Source organism: Myotis brandtii, unplaced genomic scaffold, assembly GCF_000412655.1.
Source record: "Myotis brandtii unplaced genomic scaffold, ASM41265v1 scaffold209, whole genome shotgun sequence".
Classification (NCBI taxonomy): Eukaryota; Metazoa; Chordata; class Mammalia; order Chiroptera; family Vespertilionidae; genus Myotis; species Myotis brandtii.
In genome coordinates, this window is record NW_005357806.1 from 2530380 (window position 1) to 2543606 (window position 13227).

General features: G+C 38.9%; 1 long non-coding RNA gene across 1 annotated transcript in view; it reads left to right on the plus strand.

The window, feature by feature from the left end:
• The first annotated feature begins 2750 nt into the window (after positions 1-2750).
• LOC106726001 overlaps positions 2751-13227 on the plus strand; it is a 14885-nt gene continuing 4408 nt past the window's right edge. The window contains exons 1-2 of the long non-coding RNA XR_001362018.1: positions 2751-2846; positions 2933-3127. This is a non-coding gene — a long non-coding RNA (uncharacterized LOC106726001). The remainder of the gene's footprint in view (positions 2847-2932; positions 3128-13227) is intronic.

Below are 13227 nucleotides of genomic sequence, written 5' to 3' on the forward strand. Positions count from 1 at the left end.
GTATAGTGTTTGGAAATTCTCGCAGTATGATCTGTTCTGCCAAAAGTTACATGCAAAAATATAAATAATTAGAATCTCAAAATCTCCTTATAAGCTGTATTGACATTTTCACCAGCATTTAATATTTGACTCGGTATTTGGAAACAAATAAAACCAAGCACCTTTTTGATCCCTCTTTGGGTGTAATGAGAAAGGTATAGTTGGATTTTTTTTTTCATGGGTTTGTAGAAGGCTATTAATACTGAGACTGTCTCTGAACTCTGACAAATTCCAAAGGAAAAACTCAAACATCTTCAAGTCAGCCTTGTCTAGATTTACTATTTTCAATTATTATTACTATTTTTTTGTCTGTGGTTTCTGGCTTATTCTCTTATTAGCGAATGGCTAGATAGGAAAACAGTATAGCAAAGATAATAAAAGTGTGTACTTCCTCCCATTTCTCTTAAATATTTGAGTGCCTTTGTGAAAAAAATACACACAACTATGATTATTTAAGACAGTGCCTGTATTTAGCGTTTAATCATGATTGTTCTCATTCCTGGAGTCTAAAGAAATAGCAACAGTCATCTGTCTGTACATAATAAGTACTTAATATTTTCAGGGGAAGATAAATGCTGCCATCTATTACTCTAATTTTTATAGTGTTTGATATCTAACATTATATTTTAGTTTGTTACTATGTGTTTTCACTAAGAAGTAAGGGAGCTAGATCATGTAGGCCTTGTGGTATTGCTGTAAGGACTTTGGCTTTTACTCAAAGGGGATGAGAAACTGTTAGAGGGTGGTGAGCATGAGTGCCTTGATCTGACCTATGTTTTTAACAGAACCAGTCTGGCTGCTTTTTTCAGTACAGGCCAAAGGGTGGGTGACTGGAAACAAGATGAGATAGCAGGCATAGCAATAATCTGGATGAGTGAATTGTGCCTGTGTTTGGGGGTGATAGAATGTGCCAGGGACAAGAAACTGGGCATCAATCTGGCGTGAACTTGGTTTTTCATATCCCCAGGGCGTGGAATCATTTTTTCGAGTGTAGAAGGAACTCACTAATTCTTGTTGAATGAATGGATGGATGGATACATGGAAAAATGGACATTCACGTTTATGGCTTCCATCTTCTCCCCAACTGTTTATTACTTAGTTTTAAGATCTAAGCTACTTGTCTTATCCTCTCATCTAAAACATGAAAGTAAAAGAGAAGCAAAAGCAAAGTAGCTAAGTTCCTTCTTAAATTTAATTGAATTCAACAAGTTTCTATTTTTTTCAAGTGCTTTTATGTAATGACTTCTTTGGGATATTAAGGACATCAAATGCCAACAGAATGTTCCAAGACATGAGATGAGATTATTGCTTAGGGTCAGGGCTATGCCGCAGCACCAGAATTACTTTAAAATTAAAATTGCGACATAGGATTTAATTTCCTCCTCAGCAGGGCAATAACCTTTCAGTGAATCAGACGTGGCTGTTCTGCTTACTATAAATGGGACCATGTGGCCATAACCTTACAAAATGCCTAAACGGCAGACTGTATTAAAAAGTTTGGGGACAAGGGGCACAAGAGTGCATTTAGCATGCAACTTTTTGTGTAAGGAAGCGAAGAAATAAGAAGACACAGATAACTATTTGGATGTACACAAAGAAACACTGACTAGATACAGAAGCAACCACTGCCTGGCTGCCTATAGAAGGCAGAGGCTAAACTGGAGAAATGGAAGCAAACTTTTTAATAGATGGCTTTTCTATCATTTTGATATCTGATCATGTGAATTATTGCCTAATCAATGAATAAATAAATAAGAAACATCATTTTAAAAAGTGTCATGGAGAAAAGAAGAGAATAGGGAAACATTAAGTAGGAAATTGCCTCAAAAGTGTTCATTTGGGCCCAGCCAGGATGGCTCAGTGGTTGACCATCAACCTGTGAACCAGGGGGTCACAGTTCGATTCCCAGTCAGGGCACATGCGTGGTTTGCTTGCTCGAACCCCAGTAGGGGGTGTGCAGGAGGAAGCCAACCAATGATTCTCTGTCATCATTGATGTTTCTATCTCTCTCTCCCTCTCCCTCCCTCTCCGAAATAAATTATATATATATATATATATATTTTAAAGTGTTCATTTTGTCAGTTTTCCAGACTTCAGAAACTGCATTTGAGCTCCAACTTCTCAAATGATAACATGTACGTGTGAAAATATTGGTAAATAATAACTGATCATGTCACGTTCTATTTTCCTTAAAGAATGAAGAAGTTCTGGTCTGAGGCTGCTGATGCTTAAAGGACTAGAAAGGCCAGATGAAGAGAGTCAATCTGTGAGGACGCCTGGGAGTTCTTTGGTCCTTTCAGAGGCTAAAAGAAGTAAAATGCGCCCTGGCTATTATGCTAAGTGGTTAGCATGCCCCCCCCACACACACACACATACCTAAGGGTCGTGGGTTTAATTCTGGTCAAGGGCACATACCTGGGTTGTAGGTTTGATCCCCGGCCCAGTCTGGATGTTTGCGAGAGGCAACTGATTGATGTTTCTCTCTCTCTCTCTCCTCCCCTCTCCCTTCCTCCCTTCCACTCTCTCTAAAAATCAATGGGAAAAATATCCTGGGGTAAGGATTAACAACAAACCAAAAAAAGAAGTAAAATGCTATTATGGAAATTGTATGCTTTCAAAAGGGGTTATAAGAATCTGAGGTTTGGCCACATACCCGTCCTCACCCTGTAGGTGCTGCTGAAAAAGCTCACGGGCGTCCAGCACATTACACACCTGCAAGGCTCAGCCCCAAGCGGCATGTACACACATCACAGACTCTCCGCACCTGTCCCTTACAGCTGTGAAATCTGCCCCTGCCCTCCTCTTAGGTAAGGCATGTCAGCACTCAGAATAACACCTGTCCCTTACAAAGAGTTTTATGTTTTTCAAAACATTTTCACCTGATTTATTTCAGCATATGGATTCACAGAAGCTGAAAACTGGAAGAGATCTCAGATGCTATGACCCCTGCATAACAGAGGGAGAAATTGAATCCAAGAGAAGTGACCGCTTTGTCTAAAAGCAAACAGCTATTTAGCAGCAGAGCTGAAACCAATACCCAGTGGCTGACCCCTCACTCAGTGACTTCTCTCTGCCAGGGCAACCTCAGGTGCGTCCCTCAGACTCTTCCATCTTCTTATCCTTATTTTATTATTCTTCTTGACCCATCTATCATAACGTTTTTATGCATTGAAGGTGGCCTACTTATATAAAACATCTAATAATTTCTCATTTTTGTTAACGCTTTCAAAAAATTGCCTTAAAATGATTTTTTATGTCAATCACTTACATTCTCATCTTTAGGTTCCCTGTCTCCCATAGTAAAAAGCTAAGCATAAATAGAAATAGAGTTGTTTATCTCATCAGTGCTATCATTTTTGCTTGACTTGTGTCTTATCAGATTAACCACCACTAGAATATTTTAAGCAAGTACTCCCTTTCTAATTTATTGTGTCAGTGGGAAGACACTAATGAAGTCTGAAAAAAATCTGGCAGGAAAATGTTTCTCAACGTCATGGCCGATGCCATGCACTACCTAGAACAGATTTTCCTATTCCCTGGTGGAGGGAAAAAAAAGCATTTATGTCTAAATTCAATTTTAGTGAAAGGAAAAGAATTATATCCAGGTCAAGTTCCATTTCAGTGAGATTTGAATCAAATGAGATATTATATCTTCAAAATTCAGTGCTTGGCATGCTGAACACTCAGAGACGTGCTCAGTAGTTAAAACAGCATCGCACGGAGTTGGGATGCTATAACTTTGCAAAGGTGCTCGTTCTCCTAGGGATGATGATTCTATTCTGAGTGCTTTCCTCACTCAACCTGTGTAGGCTCCACGGTTACCCAGGGCTGCTTGGGTACCACAGCACCGGAGACACAAGCTCGGCTATTAGGAGAAGATTGCTGAAAAGTGTTCCTTCGGGACCTTCAGAGACATCCTCTTGGTTGATCAAAGATCTACAATTTTCTTCCTTTGTCCATATCCTACTCCAAGTTTCCAAAATGATAGCAATTTTCTGCATGATTTTTTATTTGAAAAATGCTATGGTAGAGTTAGAAATCTGATTTTTTCCCCCTGGCTCATCCACAAATTTACCCTCAATACTTTTGTTGTTCTTGTTTCCTAAATGGGGGGAAAATTATTGCTCCAATCACCAACTATTTTATGTGCATTCAGTGAAACATTTTTTTCTAATTAAATTTTTTTGTAACTTACCTGACATCAAAGATGATGGTCAGAGTGAGAAGAAAAATAGTAATGTGAGAGAAGCTATAAGTAAATACAAGTACGCAATAGATAGTACTTGGCAATTAGATGTCATGAACAACTTGAGACAAGTGAGTAAAAAACTGAGATATGGGAAAGCTGTAAGAGGAACAAATCTTGGAGGCAAAAATGAGGACAGGCTTGTTGTTAGACCAGGTCCATCTCTGTGGTGGCATCTTAGAGCGCTGGAAAGAAAGACCAGCAAGGGATATTTGGAATCCACTCTCTAGGAATGACAGCAGGAAGAGACTAGAGAAATAAAAAAGAAGATGAATGAGTTATGATACACAGTTTCCTATAGGTTTTTTTGGAATTAGATTATAAACTACTTTCACAATGAAGTGCTTTTTATGAATGTCCACTGGCACTAACAGTGGATGCCTTCATTTCTCTCGACCTCTAATTCTTCATACAAACACTCTTTGCATCTTGAAGTATTTAGAGTAAATATCAAAGCACTGTTAATAAGCATTTAAGGGCTTTTTAAAATAGAGGATGCAATTTAATTTTCATCTTTTAAAAAGTAATTTAACGTCCTCTGTGCTGGTAGAACTCTACACAGTAGTAGACATGATCTAATATCGATTTTTAAAAATATCTCTCTGCTTGGCTGGGGTAGCTCAGTGGTTGAGTATCTAGCCAGGAACCAAGAGGCCACCTGTTCTATTCCTAGTCAGGGCACATTCCCTGGGTTGTGGGCTCAATCCCTTGTGGGGGGCGTGCAGGAGTCAGCCTATCGATGATGTTTCTCTTTCATTGATGTTTCTATCTCTCTATCCCTCTCCCTTCCTCCCTCTCTAAAAAAAATCAATAAAATATATTTTTAAAAAATAACCCTCTCACTCTAGCTGGTTTGTCTCAGTGGATAGAGCATCAGCCTGTGGACTGAAGGGTCCCGGGTTTGATTCCAGCCAAGGGCACATGCCCAGGTTGCAAGCTCGATCCCCAGTAGGGGGCGTGCAGGAGGCAGCCGATCAATGATTCCCTCTCATCATTGATGTTTCTATCTCTCTCCCCCTCTCCCTTCCTCTCTGAAATCAATAAAAATATATTTAAAAAATATAGCCCTCTGGCTACCACACCATGTGGGGGATAAATTAGAGTTGTTATAAGATGATGTGCTAGAAATATACACAGTAATGCATGTGAGAGATGATGGCAGTTTAAGTCTGAAATGGCATCAGTGAAGATGAAGGGAAGAGGATATGTTACAGGATAAAATTGTATGTCACCAAAATTTGTATGTTGAAATCCTCCACTACCTCAGAATATGACTATATTTGGAGATAGGGCCTTTAAAGGGTTTATTATGTTAAAATGAGGTAATATGGGTGGATCCTAATTCAGTGTGACTTATGTCCTCATAAGAAAAGATTAAGATTCAAAGGCATGGAAATTAGACCAGGTGAAGACCAACAGGGAAGGCAGTCATCTGAAAGCCAAGGAGAGAGAGGGAGAAACCTCAGAATGAATCTGACCCTGCTGACACCTTCTTCCCGGACTTCTAGCCTCCAGAACTGTGAGAAAATACAGTTCTCTTGTTTAAGTCAACCTAGTTTGTTATGTCAGCCCTAGTGAATGAATACAGAATGGATTCAAAATGTATTTTGAATATAGAATTGTTAAGATCTGGGGGGTGGATTGGATGGTGAAGAGGGTGATAATCAAGATGGTAAAACTTCCTAGTTGGTTAATTGAGGAAACATTTATTGAATGCTGGACATTTTGCTTGGCACAGGATCCAAAGATGCCTGTTATACAGTTTATCTGAAGCAGTGTGGTAAGGTCAGTGATAAAGCTCAATAGTTAATATTACAGGCACGTCAAGGAGAAATGGAGGCCAACCTGCGGTAGATCGCGTGCACATGCATCTCTAATCTCTTCTTACCTTCCACTCGTATGGGGACCAACTCTCAATTTGCAAAGGATATTCTCGGGATGCTTTGATGCTTAGCTCTGCTTTTCAGACTCCACTTTAGAGAATTTCATTATTTGTAATTATCAAAGATTTTTATTTTCATCTTTTAGAAGGTCTTAAAGACCACATGACATCACTTTGCAAATTGCCTTATTAAGGCACCATTGCACCCAGTTAAAAAAAATGGCTTCAATTATTATTATTCTACAATAGCAGGGTTCTTGTGCTGACGAAAGGAAAGAAAGAGAAAGTGGAAAGACGACCTCCACATGACATTAAGGAATGCTCCTGTTATACAGGATATAGCATTGGTATTCATTTAGCAGGGAGAGAGCCACGGTTCCTTCTCTAGAGGAGGGACTGAAAAGAAAAAAAATCTTTTTCCTAGCTTGTACTACAAGATATGGGAATTGCATGGTATTTTCAGAAAAAAAAAATATCTGTGCTGGTTAATTAGGCAAATAAATAGCATGACATACTTGGGACTATTCAACTGGAAACCTGAAAGTTATAGAATGTGTCATGGTAAACAAATTAATGAAACATTTGAGAGGATGCATTCATGTAGAAAAAACCTGTCAAAATATTCTGGGGCTATTTTTATTTAAAGTGGCAGAAAATTCCTAAGGAGATGAGATTCTCCTAACAAAAAAAATCTGTGAACATGTATAACAGGAATATATTACAGTTTTCTTGTCATTATAGTTTCCAGTTCAACTTAAGTAAAAAACAAATCTGTCATCTTTTTTTAGTGTGTGTGTGTGTGTACAAACACACACACACACACACACACACACACGGGGTAAGGGGGGGAGAGAGAGAGAGAGAGAGTGTTAATGAGTTCTTGGTTATTTAGTGCCAACCACAGGAGCTCCACAGCAGAGAGAGGATCAATAGGAGATGCCTACCAATAGGATTCCCTGGGGTGGATTGATTTTTGGTGTGAAGTGATAAGAGATACAACCTTAAGCTTTTAGCATCCAGTATTGAAGCTCTGCAAGAGGCATCATAGAATACCCTTCTTAGCTGAGATTAAGCAGAGCCTATAGAACTGTAGGGCCAAATGCCAGCTAGATCATGTGGGTGGGGTGAGGGGTGTGAAAGGAGGGTGTCTCACTCCTGTCCTTTAAATTTAAGACTTATAACATATGTTAACAACAGATAGGATTTGCCTCTCAAAACTATTTTTCCCTCTACTTTAATGAAAATTATATTCACGATTGAAATGAGTGGAAAATAGGTCCCAATTTTCAGGTGTGTGGTAAAGGATGTTAACACATCTTACTAAAAACAAAACAAAACAAAAACATAACCATGAAAGTTTGAAAGACCTTATATTAAATAAAGGCAAGCAAGGTTACTTTACTGCAGGGATTCTCAAAACTATTAACATGCATAACCAGACTATAAGGTGGGAGGGAAGGGAATACAGGCTGTCTCATTAGTTGACTACAAGTATCAGTAGCAAAGTAAGGTAAAATATAGATTAGTATCTAGCAACTACTCCTCATCCTCCTTAAGACAAAAAGCACTTTCTGCCTTCCTCGTGGCAATCGGTTTAAGTGTATTTGGCGAAGGGAAAATGAGGTTATTGAGTGCAAGGATGTTTTAGACCGTTACAGCTTTGGCACTATTTCTTTTGGGGGCCCCATTTTATATCTTATCAAAATTTCAAAATGTAATCAAATGCCATACAATATTTTGCTTTAAAAATAATTTGAAAGCACTTTTAGAAGATCACTTTTCTGACAGAAACATGACAATAACAGATAAACAAAGTCAATACAACGAAAAACCTGAAAGATGATGAGCCTACTAGTATCTATCCTAAAGGGAATTGGCCATTAGTTGGAGCATTTTTAAAAAGTGCCAGGGAAAATAGATTGGCAGTGCACATTAGAATACATTTAGGGAAAAAGGTTTCCATCATGACGCTGTTGTACAATTCCAAGGCCATCATTTACATAGAACAGCCTGTAACTACTACTTGCTAAAATTGTGCTACATGACAGCGCTGTCACACTTGATACAGGAACAGACCCTGTGAAGGAGGCAGGTGGATTTGAGCACAGCCACCTGTCAAAACTGAAGGCCATGGAGCACTGCAATCAAAAGTACCAGCAACCTCTGCTCTGATTCCAGGATCACTAAGCAATCTTCTGATTATAATTTGACTCCTCATGCAGCTTCCTATGGAGAAAGAATATGGTGGTCAGAGAAATGAGTATCTGTTTCCCTTGCCAATTATTTTTCTCACTGTAAACTAAATCAGCCCTCTGATATTATCCGTTAGTCCACTGTAATCTCTGTTTCAGTGAATAAACATCCCCAAGTTTGATCTAGTCTACGAGGCAGACAAAACCAGGTTTTTGAGTTAGAAAATATGAAGAGGGCATGAATTTGCAAATGCACAGTACAGTTTTGTAATGCTTCTTAAGGATAGTCAGTGGACCCAAACTGGCATTTCAATGGCTCAAACACCTGTACACTTAAATTTAAAAAGGGTGACATCCTGGGTAATAATTAATAGACCATTTTCAAGCAGAATCTGAGAAATAAAGACATTTGATAAGGAAAGAAAATTAATATTAATTGCACATACAAAGATATTTATAACTACATAATTTTATTTAAATCTCAAAACATTGGGAGGTAAGTTATTGTTATTCACAATTTCATGAAGAGAGAATGGATGCTCAAGGAGAGTCCTATTTGATTAAGGACACAATAGGCAGGAACCATCACCAGATCACAGAATTACTGGCTTTTAATTGCACACATGTACTACAGCATCATGTAAGTAGAGTAGCTAGATGAAACGGACTAATATGACTGCCTGGAGAATGGGGAAATTCCTGGAAGAAAAGAGAATCAGAGAATATTCACAAAGCTAGGGCTTGCTGAGGAGGAGATTGATAGAATTAGTGAGGACCTCACACTATACTAATGAATGACAATATGTGGTGAATAAAAAAGAGGTCCTCCTCCAAGAAGTCAGGAAGTGTGCAATGACTGATTCATTTAATATATACTGGTTACAAATTGAATTAGATTGTTTGTATATTTAGCCACACCTGTGGGCTTATTTATTTCCTTCTAAATCAGGGGTTCTCAACCTGTTGGGGGTCGAACGACCCTTTCACAGGGGTCGCCTAAGACCATCGGAAAACACATATATAATTACATATTGTTTTTTGTGATTAATCACTATGCTTTAATTATGTTCAATTTGTAACAATGAAAATACATTCTGCATATCAGATATTTGCATTACGATTCATAACAGTAGCAAAATTACAGTTATGAAGGAGCAACGAAAATAATTTTATGGTTGGGGGGGTCACCACAACATGAGGAACTGTATTAAAGGGTCGCTGCATTAAGAAGGTTGAGAACCACTGTTCTAAACAATCTTTTACATCCACCTGACCGGCGTGGCTCAGTAGTTGAGCGCCAACCTATGAACCAGGAGGTCCCGTTTCGATTCCAGATCAGGGCACATGACTAAGTTGTGGGCTCCATCCCCAGTGTGAGGCGTGCAGGAGGCAGCTGATCAATTACTCTCTCTCATCATTGATGTTTCTATCTCTCTCTCTCCCTGCCTCTCTGAAATCAATAAAAATGTATTTAAAAAATAATAAATAGTCTTTTACTTCCAAATAGCTGGAGACATACCCTTATAAAACAACAGAGATTTGAGGGTAAATGGACTTCGGGAAGTATGCACTTAACACATCTGATTAAACACAATCCCTTAAAAAACCCCATCTGAATTTTTTCAATTAATTGGCAATTTGATACTCATATTCATATATATCAGCATCTAAATATTTTATATGTGTTAGTCCACTTAATTATCTTAATTAGGTACTTATTACTTATTGCAGATGAGGAAACTGAGGCACAGTATAGTTATACAACTCGCTGGCGTCACAGAGCCATTTAAAGTAGATGCAGACATAGGCAGGAGAGCTGAGCTCTCACATAGATAAGCTGCCTTCAGAGCCCATGCTTTCAGCTCCCCGATTTCATACACACTCTGTTTCATCTTTTATAGAGAAGCTGACACTCACTGTGTCAACTTCCTCGCTTCAGCCTATTCCAGTCTCCGGTGAAACTAACTGCTGTTGACAACCTCTGCTTCTTGAAACCAAAGGAAAATTTCAACTTTATCTTATTTGACCATGTGTAGCCTTTGACGCATTACTTTCTCCTAGTCTTCATTGTGTCCCATTTCTTTCATTACCTCTTCTCCCTCTTCCTCTATGGATATGGCTACTTTTCAATTGACATCTTCTGGCTGAATAATTTCATTCATTCCTAGCGCTTTTCCCAAGTACACATATGGTAACAATTGTCAACTCAAAATCTCCAACACAGATTCTTTTTTTTCTGTCCAGGACCAAATCCATTCATATTATCATGACATATTAAGGTTCTGTGGAGTCAAACACCGTTTTCATTCTTACTGGAAGCTCTTCTTACAACCCATGCTCTTTGTCAAATAATTCACAGCTTTCTAACCATACCATGGACTTGTTCTCTATTACGTTTTTTACATGCTATTCTCTCTGCCTAAAACATTTAGCAGTAAACTAAATGTTCTTTTAGTCAATATTTCTATTATAAAGCTTGAATTAAATGTTTCTATAATCTATTATCCCTTCTTGAACCTCATATCAACTTATAAATTTCATCATGGATAATAATGAGATCATACTTATCTTTTTTTCCCTACTTAAGAAAAGAGGTGGGAATGAATACAATTATTTATCAGGAGAGATCATGTGGTATTTTTCCTTCATTGACTGGCTTATTTCACTTAGCATAATGCTCTCCAGTTCCATCCCTTCTTGAACCTCATATCAACTTATAAATTTCATCATGGATAATAATGAGATCATACTTATCTTTTTTTCCCTACTTAAGAAAAGAGGTGGGAATGAATACAATTATTTATCAGGAAGATAAAAATCATTTGAAGTGTTTTGAGCTTGTGAATTTCTCTTTCTGTTTGTTTTTACAATGGTGAGAAATTTTGATCCCCAAGGATCTCGATAGTTTTACAGTTCAGTAGGTAAAAATACCTTTGTGGTATTATTCTCTTTTTATTAGAGAAGGGTGTAGAAACTTTCTTAGGAAGGCAACGTCTTTGTGAAAGTCTAAAACATGCGTAGCTGGTGTGCTAACCTGGATTTTCTGAATTTATCTAATTGGTCTGTCACCAAAATTGATAGCACTTCCCAAGTCTGGGTGGGTCATTTGGCAAAGACAGTGCACCTAAAATAGGCGATGTTCACAATGGACACTCAGGTTATGAGTGGTGGGTTTCACATAATGCATGTGTTATCTCCATGGTTCACATAGACCCCTTTGATCCACTCAGGTCATCCTGCACACCTAAAGGTTTAACTGAAAATCAAGGCAATACAACCTCAATCTTTAGCTCTAGGCCAACCAATACATGGAAAGGTATTTAACATCATTAATCATTAGGGAAATACAAACCAAAATTACATGCCTATTATGTAACAATATCAGAGATAACAAATGCTGGGGGGAATGTGGGGAAAAAGGGAATTTTTTTACACTATTGAAAGGATTGTAAACTGGTACAGCCATATGGAAAACAGTATGAAGGATCCTCACCAATTAACAATAGAACTACTATATGGTCCACCAATTCCACTTCTGGGTATATACCCAAAGGAAATGAAAAAAGGATATTAAAGAGATATATGCACTCTCACATTTATTGAAGCATTATTCATAATAGCCAAGATATGGGAAAAATCTAAAATTACATCAATGGGTGAATAAAGAAGTTGTGAGAATATATGTATACACACACACACACACACACACATATATATATACACACATTATTCAGCTATTTAAAAATCAACCTTGCCATTTGGAACATTATGGGTAGACTTTGAGGGCATTTGCTAAGCTAGGTGCAGGGAACAGATTGGTGGTTGTCAGAGGCAGGGAGTGGGTGGGGGGAGGGTGAAATGGGTGAAGGAGGTCAAAAGGTACAAACTTGCATTATAAGTAAGTCATGGGGATGTAACGTACAGTGTGGTTACCATCCTATCTAATAAAAGAGAAACATGGTAATTAGCCGTACATCCACTACCCTTCCCATTGGCTAATCAGGGCGATATAAAATTAACTGCCAGCCAAGATGGTGGCCGGCAGCCAGGTAGCTTAAAGCGAACAGGGAGGCTTGCTTGCTCCAGTGACTGCGGACTCCAACGTTCCCTGCCTTCATTATAAGTAAGTCATGGGGACGTAACATACAGCGTGGTTACCATCTAATCTAATAAAAGACAAATAGGGTAATTAACCGTACCTCCGATATGCTTCCCATTGGCTAATCAGGGTGATATGCAAATTAACTGCCAAGAAAGATGGCAGTTAATTTGCATACGTAGGTGCCAAGCCATGGACTGAGGCTTTAGGCCTGGGTCAGGGAGGAGCCAGCCAGCGATCCTTGATGGCGGTGGCTGCAGGGAGCTGGGGGTGCCCCGGCCCAGGGCTAATGACTCGCCAGAGGTGTTAGGCCTGGGCAGGGGCCAAACCGGCAATTGGTGTGAACTACAGAGGAAACACCTTTTCTGACTGCTGATTGGTTAAGCACCCTGTATGCCACTGCTAATATTCTTAGTAACTTGGATAATAAGAGTCCAAATAGGTGATCTAGGGTTTTTTACCACACTCCTGGAGAAAAAAAGGAAGGTCTGCTGCTGGAGGGTTAAGAAATGTCATATCCTGCCCTAGCTGGTTTGGCTCAGTGGATAATGCCTCAGCCTGCCCACCGCAGGGTCTGGGTTCAATTCTGACTAAGGGCATGTACCTAGGTTGCAGGCTCCTCCCTGGCCCGGGCCCAGGTCAGGGCTCACGCAGGAGGCAACCAATCAAAGTGTTCCTCTCACTTTGATGTTTCTCTCTGTCTTTCCCTTTCTCTTCCACATTCTCTAAAAATCAATGGAAACATATCCTCAGGTGAGGATAAAAAAAA